The sequence below is a fragment of the Esox lucius genome, chromosome 5, assembly GCF_011004845.1.
Source record: "Esox lucius isolate fEsoLuc1 chromosome 5, fEsoLuc1.pri, whole genome shotgun sequence".
In the NCBI taxonomy this organism is placed as follows: domain Eukaryota; kingdom Metazoa; phylum Chordata; class Actinopteri; order Esociformes; family Esocidae; genus Esox; species Esox lucius.
In genome coordinates, this window is record NC_047573.1 from 25,741,196 (window position 1) to 25,751,575 (window position 10,380).

Genomic DNA, 10,380 nt, shown 5'->3' on the forward strand with positions numbered 1-10,380 from the left:
ACAAACTCTATGGTGAAGCATGGTGGTGTGACTCCCATACAATGGGAATGCTTCTCAGTATCAGGGACTGGGAGACTGGTCAAGACAGAGAGGAGGGTGAACGGATCAAAATACAGGGAAGTCCTTGAAGAAAGCCTTGGGCAAAGATTCATCTTTCAGCACGACAATATCTCGAAGCACAAAGACAATACTGGAGTGGCTTTGCAACAAGTTTTTGTATGTCCTTGAGTAGCCTAACCAAAACCTGGATTTGAAACCTGTTGAACATCTGTGGAGAGCAGAGGCATCCTGGATGCCCAGGCCTAACGACGCCACTGGTGGGGAGACCTGAAGAACAGACTTGACAGACACTCCCCATCCGAGACAGAGCTTGAGAGGATATGCAAGGAAGAATGGAAGAAATGGCCCAAATCCTGTTGTGCCAAGATGATAGAATCATACCCAAGAAGACTCAAATCTGTGATTTCTGCCAAAGTTGTTGCTACAAATGACTGAATAAAGAGTCTGAATACTTATGTAGAGTGGATATAAAAAGTCTACACACCCCTGTTAAAATGGCAGGTTTTTGTGATGTAAAAGAATGAGACAAAGATAAATCATGTCAGAACCTTTTCCACTTTTAATGTGACCTATAATGTGAATAGAAAAACAAATTGAAATCTTCGAGCGGGAAAAACAAAAAATAAAAACCGTACAATAACCAGGTTGCTCATGTAATCTGAATAAATACTACAGAAAATTTAAGGTAAAAGATTTTATGAAATAGATACAGGAGAAGGATTCCCTGAGTAATTTAATTTAAGGATTCCCTGAGCAGAATGCACTTACTACACTGTATGGTTGTTTCACTTAGCTCTTTTAAAATCCCTACATTTAATGTAAGTTGCTCTGGATAAGAGCCTCTGCTAAATAACAATGGAATACCAAAATTGATGTAACAATGGAATACATAAAGTCTGTTTGTTGAAAATATTATGTAAAGTGACCAGACCAAAATAGAGCTTTATGGTCACAACCATAAGCAGTATGTTTGGAGAGGTGTCAACAACTATAGTCCACTGTGAAGCATGGAGTTGGCTAACTAATGTTTTGGGGATGTGTGAGCTCTAAAGGCAGAGGGAATCTTGTGAAAATGTATGGCAAGAATGAATGCAGCATGTTATCAGAAAATATTTGAAATCTTCTGCACGAAAGCTGTCAATGGGACGCTCTTGGATTTTCCAGCACGACAATGACCCTAAGCACAAGCCCAAATTGACCCTCCAGTGGTTTTACAGCAAAAGGCAAAGGTTCTGGAGTCCAGCCACTCTGGGGAGATCTCAAAGGTGTGGTTCATGCAAGATGACCAAAGACTGCATGACCTAGAGGCATTTTGTCAAGACGAATGGGCAGCTATACCACCTGCAAGAATTCTGGGCCTCATAGACAATTACAAAAGACTGCACGCTGTCATTGATACTAAAGGGGGCAATACACAATATTAAGAACTAAGCTTATGTAGACTTTTGAACAGGGGTCCGTTAATTTTTTTCTTTGTTGCCATGTTTTGTGTTATGATTATGCCATTCTGTTATAACCTAATATGAATCCCATAAGAAATAAAAGATGTGTTTTGCCTGCTCACTCATGTTTTTTTCCACAAATGGTACATATATTGCAAATTCTTTAAAGGTATGCCAACTTTTGAGCACAACTGTATGTACCATTTGTATTCCATATGGTATGGTTTGTTTTAGATGATATTAGTAATTTTCTGTACCTTTTTTATCCAGGGATTATGAAATTCATCACTCTCCTGGCTTGTGGCACCTTGGGTTTAGACATACAGTTTATAAAACAACTCAAAATCTCAGGAGTCCTAACTGAAGCAAACCAAAAGAGGCTAATGTCATCATGGCTTTGTGTCCCATCATCAGTCGCTCCGGGACTGATATTGAAGCAGCACTGCAACAGATCCAGGGTAAATGGTTGCTGAAATGTATTCCCAAGTATTTAAAAAAATACTTCAAAAAGTCTGTGTTGAACTGTACATAGAATTTCACATATTTCTTATTTTCTTATTTTTCTCACTCTTTTTTGACAGTTAAAAAACCTGTTATTCTAGTGGTGCTGCATCACACTTTTCGACCCAGACTTCATTGTACCTGACAGCAAAAGACTAGTGACTAGAGAAGATGTAGTACTAACAGTGGACTGTTTGTTCCATGAGAGTCAGGGAGGACTTCTGGACTGTCCTCGCAATAAAGAAGCAGTCAGTGAGATTCTGAAGACAGTAAACATACAGCCAATAATATCAACACCTCCTCCTTCTTCCCAACCAGTGGTGCAAATTTAGAATTCTTTGCACAACAACTGGTCTGCTACTCGAGCAGGTTAAAGCTGTCTACTGGCAGTTGCAGAGATATGTTGCATCAGATTTCTATTTTGGTTGTTTGGACTTAAGATGGTCAGAGATGTGCCACCGTGTTTCACAGTGGTCAACACTACACAACAAACTAGTGTTCAGGTCTCTGCTCATGGCCCCCCACCATTCAAATATAGTGACCAGAAAAGCTGATTCAACTAATCAAAATTAATTTGAATCAATGTATCAGATGAGATAATTCAGAGATCAAACAAAATTATGAAACATTTGGTTCTCAAAGAAAAATAGGAGATCCACTGATGTTGTTGCTTCCCAAAACCACTAAGTGTTGAAAATGTATTTATCAGGTTCTCATAATGGCTGTGAGACCCTTCCATATTGGCTGTGGCCGGCAGAGCGATTTCCAGTTAGAAAATCTCCCGAAACAGTTTACATATATAGGTTTTTTAATTCTAATTGTATTAAAATGTGAAAGATGTCTTTGAAATATTTTTTAAATATATCTTGAAATACATTTTAATAAGAAAATAAGTTTTCCCCTTGGCACAGATTCCCCCAATTCAAGATTTTCTTCATTATGTTGTCTCAGTCAGTCAGAAATTTCAAGTGTGTGATTTGTTATAATTGTTTGTAAATATGTAAAATAATTTGTGTATTGTTTAATTTGAGAAAAAATTTAATTCTCCAGGATTTTTCTTTTGTGTTTCATTCAAGAACCAATGCTTCAAACAGGAAGGTGAAGCTGCAGCTGAGAATCCCTAGACCTGAGACTGGTGCTGCCATGGAAGACTCAAATATGGGCGGATTGGAGCAGTCTGAAGTGTTTATAGTGCTTTATTAAGTGCTATTTTCTTTTCCCGATCTTGTAAAGTTCTCTAATTCAATTATCTGCTACTGAGAAAGTTTCTAAGCTTGCCTTAGCCACAAATACATTTTCCTTGATTTAAATATTGTAGCGACCTTGGTAGGGCTGCTACTCGCCCCTCCTAAAAGGATATCCCTATTTGGAGCAGTGGGTAGTGAGCCCATCTGGGGACCCAAAGGTTGTAGGTTTGAGACACTGCCCTGCCAGATGCTATAATATTTTGTTTAATTACTGTTTTCACATGTATTTGTTGTTTAAAGAAAAAAGTTAACCATACCAACAAATCAAATAAAGGACATAAGAAATCGTCTCCAACACACCTTCTTTGGCCTATTGTGCAGAGGACTGCAAAACCACCACTTTCCTCAAACATTACTAGCTGAGATACTATTTAGCTACCCTCCTTTCAAATTGTTCCTAGAGTTTCGTTCTACTAAATTAGTTAATCTTTTTTTTAACTTTTGAATCAATTACATGCACATCACTGTTAAATATATGCATGTAATTGTTAATATAATTGTAACACCCCTTTTCTCCTAAACAGGTGGTTTCCTGGTGGTACAGAATAAGAAGGGGTGATCAACCCCAGAGTTGATCCTCTTTCCCTAGCTAAATACCCTTTACTTTAAACAAGCACCCTAGAACACAATATATACACAAGAGAACATTTTATTTGAGGACTAGTATTAAAAGGATTGGAAACAACAAAGTATCATCTAATAGCATGAATCACTTATAACTATACAGTTCAAACAGACTAATGAGCATGGCAACTAATCAATAACTAACGCACAGCAACTTTCACCTACAACTGCACTGGTAATAAATAATAATTAAACCCAGGGTACACCTAATAAAGGAATAGTCTTAATCAGAGCTCAGATATCTAACATTTCCATCCTGGGTAAATTTGACCAGAACAAATGACCACAATACAATGTGCTATTCGACGATCCGTAGGTGTAGGAGTGTGTGGGGAGTTCCAGCAGTCAGGACAGTCCATTGAAGTGGAGGATCACGGAGAGCTTGCTTTGTTGTTGTAGGTTAGCCGAAACCCTAGGATCTCCTGGTACCTAGGGTCGCTATCGGAGTTCGCCAAATGGTAACTCACAGGATCTTCAATATACCTAAGGTGTGGAGTCGACATGTCAAGTCCTTGGTGCACGCAAACAATTGCACTCGGAACAATGCAACCGGATTCTTCCCGTATCTGCTGATGTTCTGGAGAGAGGCCATTGACCATTGCCCATTGACCTCTGCTTTGATATGTCTCCCACCCCCAAAAAGACCCCCATCCACACCTCCACTATGTCACCCAGCTTAAACAAAGGCTTAAGAATGCATATCAAACTGCGTCCCAGACAGCTGAGAAAGTCCAAGAGGGAAACAAACGACACTATGACAAGAGGTTACGTGAGCAAATTTTGACTGAAGGGGACCTGTGTGCTTCTCTCTAAGTGGACAGCAAACAACAAGATTGCTGACAGATGGAAACCAGAGCCAAAAGTGGTCCTGGTAAAGCTAACAGACTTGCCAGTCTAACCAGTGAAACTGGAAAATGGGAGAGCTGAAGTAAAGTCCGTCCACAGAAAAAATCTGCTACCTATTGGTCATCTAGTCAGGTTGGCTTTGCAGAGTGACTCACTCCTGGATGTCATGCCTTTACAAAGAAAAAGGAAGCATATTGACCAAGAATCCTACCACAGACTTACCTGACACAGACTCAGAGGATGAAGGTTCCATTGGCATGTATGTTCCAAATTATCAGACAGATAAGTCTTGGCAAAGCACTAAGCCCGAAGGCCTGAGAAACTGCCAAGATGACAGTACAGGAGACTCCTGACAACACGGATGAGGGAGTAGTGGAGATGCCTGATGATGTGGAAAATGCTATTGAAAAAGGGAATTTGCCTGATTCAGATCAACAGGATTGTGGACCACTGGATACCTCACAGGATGAGGCTACATATCACCCATGATCACAAAGAACAGTGTATCCCCCACAGAGACTTACTTAAGATGAGCCGAGTGTGTCAGTGGATTTCCCACTAAAGATTGTGCACAAAGGCATGGTAATCCGTGTGGATGCCGAGTGTGAAACAAATAGAAAGCCAAGAAAAAAAGGTCTGGTACCAGACTGCCCCGCACACATCTACATGTAATATAATCTCTTTAATTATCCCTACTGCGCAGAGGCCTACTCTTACAGTGACAGATACCTAAGTCACTAAGGAAACGTAATAGTGTAAAGACTAGCTGACCGTAACTAACAAGCTGAAGTTACAGCGTATCACAGACAACCCCAAATGAAATTAAAATAATTGCTTGTATATGGAGTCGCTATCTAGTCTCGTTGCTAGTTGGCCCCGGACACTGTTAAAACAGTGAAATATATAATTTATATAATTTACAACCGTTCACAGCTTTCTCTCTTAACAAGACTAACTGTCTTGAAACTAACCATCTCGAACTTTCTTCTCTCCATAAAAAACCCCCAACCAAATACAAAACAGAACGTATCCTCAAAACAAAACTCTTAGTCTCACGCCTCTCTTCTCCTTGTTGCCTCGTGGTAATGAGTGGCAGCACACAATCGTTAACGGACAATGATTTCCTGACTTTGTTTTAGGTAAAGGACCAACACAGTCCATTATCATTTTCTCAAATGTCTCACCCATAACTTGAATCGGGTCGAGAGGAGCTGGCGGAAAGACCTGGTTAGGCTTCCCAGTGATCTGACAGGTATGACAGAACCTACAATAACCTGCCACATCTCTTTTCAGCCCTGGCCAAAAGAAATGTTGTAACACACGGTTGTATGTTTTAGTGATGCCTAAATGTCCTGACCATGGAATGTCGTGAACTAAGGACAATGCCTGTGACCTAAAAGGCGTTGGGATAACAATCTGAACCACAGAATTCCATACACCTTCAGAACCCTGCTGGGAGTCAGTTTACGCAGCAACAACCCATCCTCAAGAAGATAAGCTACAGTTTGTTTTTCAGCTTGCTTTTGAATTATCACAGAGGAGTAGCATTTCTCAAGCCTGCGGTCTACCTTTTGTGCCTCAACCAGGTTCTCACGAGTGAAAGGCAACAAGCACTCACCAGTAGCAAATGAACTCAGCTGATCTTGACAGTCCACTTTCGCAGGGGAGATAGGAGACAAATGGGATGTATCCTTTGTGCTGAAGACTGGGGCAAACACTGTCATCCAGTCCAATCACCTCGCCCAGTCGATTGTGCACGCGTTACCACACACGCTGGATACACAACACCAAGCTCACCACTGAGTGACTCAGAGCGGGTGGAACTGTCAGGTGTGTCTAACACTGGCCTCACTAGACCTCCAGCCATGTCAATTCCCATGATCATGGTGACCCCTTTCACAGGAGGAGACGGTTGTACAGCCACCGTAACTTGTCCGTTAAGTAACTCAGATTTCAAGTACACACAGTGCACATGTACTGGAACACAGCCCATCTCAATACCTAGCAACAGTACACTGTAACCACACAATGAATCATCAGACCAAGGCAAAACACCCGAAAGGATGACGGATTGCAATGCTCCAGTATCCCTTAGTATACAGACAGGCACATACATCTCCGGTTTGTCATCTAATGACACCGACCCTGTAGATAGAAAAGGATTGTAACTGGGATCAGGGGACAAACATGAGACAGCAGGACTTTGTTGTCCCTGAGTAAGAGGCATAGTCTTAACTAACCCTACTGGCTTAGAAGTAGTTGAGGTTGACAAGTCCTGCTTATGCTGCAGCTTCACACAATCAGCCATGATATGCCCTTTTTTACGGCAGTAAAAACATTCTCGCTCCTCACTAGGACAAGATGGAGAAGGAAGTGAGGTGTGTTTGCTCAGTGTAGTACCTGACGAGGCTATACTCTGAACTTCAGTACGGGCATATTAAACATTGTCTTATGTGTTAGTGCAAACTCGTTCGCAAGCAATGCAGCTTGGGACTACGTTGCCACCTTCTGTTTGTTTAGGTACATTACCAATCGATTTGGTAAACCATTCTTAAACTCCTCCAGTAACGTCAACTCACGTAGAGATGCGATGTCATTGCGTTTACTTACAGCACACCACCTATCAAACAATGTTTGTTTCTCCCAAGCAAACTCCACATAGGACCTATTTGGGCTATTTTTATGGTTCCTGAACTTCAGCCTATAGGCTTCAGGGACCAACTCATATGGATGGTAAAGTATAGCGACTTTACCATCCATCTCCAGTTGTCGCAACTTATACCCAGCCTCAAGCTCCATTTTCCTGACTTCTAAATTGTAGAAACTGCTCCTCCATTTGAAGCCGTCCGATTCGCACCTTCACACGAGCATCTACACTGGACCTCTGGCTAGACATGGAATCAAAGCGGGGCAGCGTGAATAGCGTTGCAGCACCGTCCTTGGCCTCTGCTCGCACAGGAGAGCTAACGGCGCCGCTAACCGGTTCTGTCCCGGCGACTAGGACTCGCCACAATGGGAGGTAAGACTGCCCTGTCCACTAGAGCTTCCCAGAAACAACGCCTCACCTCTTGCTTGACCTGATGCTTAGACACCGCCAAGGAATAGTGATCAATTATCCCCCCTAGGTCTACCTTGTGACATTGTGCCAACAGGTCTGCAGATGGGGCTGCAATGAACAACTGCACCAGAGATGTAGCCATCACAACAGTACAACCACAGCACAAAATAAGAAATCAGCCCTACCCAATGTGTGGACCTTGGGAGTCCAGAACAAACAATCCCGGATCAACTGTTACACCCAACTGTTACGCCCCCCCCCTCCCCTCCCCTCTAACGGCGGAGGAGGACAATGCAACCACCCAAGATCGCGCACACCAGATAAGGGCCTACTGAAAAGGGGTGAGTGGCCTGGCTGAATGTAGAACAATGAGAAAACAGACAACCAATTAAATGTTACCCAACTGCTGGGGTTTTATTGTCTATTTCTATGTGTAAAAATGATATCATGGACAACAAAACAACACAGCTAAACAAGGGAAGGAGGGCAGCAGGGTAAAGGGGTAGGAGTAGGGTAGTGACAACTGTGCAACAGCCGCTGGCGTCTAACCTAGTGTATATAACAGTGGGTTACCTATGGGTATATGTAAACCCCAGGGTGTCTACCAAACCCTACTCCATAGAGCAGAAGGTTTATACATACACAAGCACCAAGCTCTCTACTTACACAAACAGCAATCTAATCTACTAACCTAACACTAACTCAGATTCTAATACAAAGATTTCTCTCACACACACTCAAACAAATGACAAGCTAACCTAACCAAACACAGGCTGAATGTCTTTACAGGGCGGCAAGCCGCTCAGGATTGGCTGGTGGAGATTGATCATGGAATTGATGGTCATGCCCACGTCATCGGCAGCAACTCACCACACCTGGTGAAGGAACAGAGGAGAGACAGCAGAGACACAACAGAAACAGTACACAGAGGACGTAAAATACACATATACATTCACCTAAAGGATTATTAGGAAAACCTGTTCAATTTCTCATTAATGCAATTATCTAATCAACCAATCACATGGCAGTTGCTTCAATGCATTTAGGGGTGTGGTCCTGGTCAAGACAATCTCCTGAACTCCAAACTGAATGTCAGAATGGGAAAGAAAGGTGATTTAAGCAATTTTGAGCGTGGCATGGTTGTTGGTGCCAGACGGGCCGGTCTGAATATTTCACAATCTGCTCAGTTACTGGGATTTTCACGCACAACCATTTCTAGGGTTTACAAAGAATGGTGTGAAAAGGGAAAAACATCCAGTATGCTGCAGTCCTGTGGGCGAAAATGCCTTGTTGATGCTAGAGGTCAGAGGAGAATGGGCCGACTGATTCAAGCTGATAGAAGAGCAACTTTGACTGAAATAACCACTTGTTACAACCGAGGTATGCAGCAAAGCATTTGTGAAGCCACAACACGCACAACCTTGAGGCGGATGGGCTACAACAGCAGAAGACCCCACCGGGGAATGAGAATATGGATCCATCATGCCTTGTTAACACTGTGCAGGCTGGTGGTAGTGGTGTAATGGTGTGGGGGATGTTTTCTTGGCACACTTTAGGCCCCTTAGTGCCAATTGGGCATTGTTTAAATGCCACGGCCTACCTGAGCAGTGTTTCTGACCATGTCCATCCCTTTATGACCATCATGTACCCATCCTCTGATGGCTACTTCCAGCAGGATAATGCATCATGTCACAAAGCTTGAATCATTTCAAATTGGTTTCTTGAACATGACAATGAGTTCACTGTACTGAAATGGCCCCCACAGTCACCAGATCTCAACCCAATAGAGCATCTTTGGGATGTGATGGAACAGGGAGCTTCGTGCCCTGGATGTGCATCCCACAAATCTCCATCAACTGCAAGATGCTATCCTATCAATATGGGCCAACATGCTTTCAGCACCTTGTTGAATCAATGCCAAGTAGAATTAAGGCAGTTCTGAAGGCGAAAGGGGGTCAAACACAGTACTAGTATGGTGTTCCTAATAATCCTTTAGGTGAGTGTGTGTGTGTATATATATATATATATATATATAGTGGCAAGCCCAGGGGTGTGGGCTTCCATGTCACCAGTTCAACAACACAAGCCGGCACTCGGAGTACAGTTGAACCCAGTTGGAAAGTTTATTAAGGATAATTCACAGTGTAGGAGGGGATTTTGCCACTACTTCACCGTCCATTGCTTCAAGGTCCACAATCCGTCCTCATCGTCTTCTATCCACAGCTAATACACAAACAGGTCCTCATCCAAAACAGTTCGGTACACAGGGGGTTAGTCAGCCAGTCCAGGTCACACCACTTAGTCACACAGTTTAGTTCAATATTCTCTTCACTATTCTCCACAAGCGGTCCCACTCCGTCTTCTCTCCTCCTCTCCCGTTCTCTGTCCTCTCTCTCCCTTCAAACCCACCTGCATCCCTTTTTCCCTCCAAAACCTAATCACCCAATGAATCCCAGCCTCTCTGTGTTGGAAGAGGAAGTCCATATAAGGCTTGGGGATGGAGCCAACGAGCCACAATATACCTTCCTTCAATTACCACTCCCCTCACCTCTCCCTGCAATCTAGCACAATATGTATGTGTGTGTGTGTGTGTGTGTGTGTG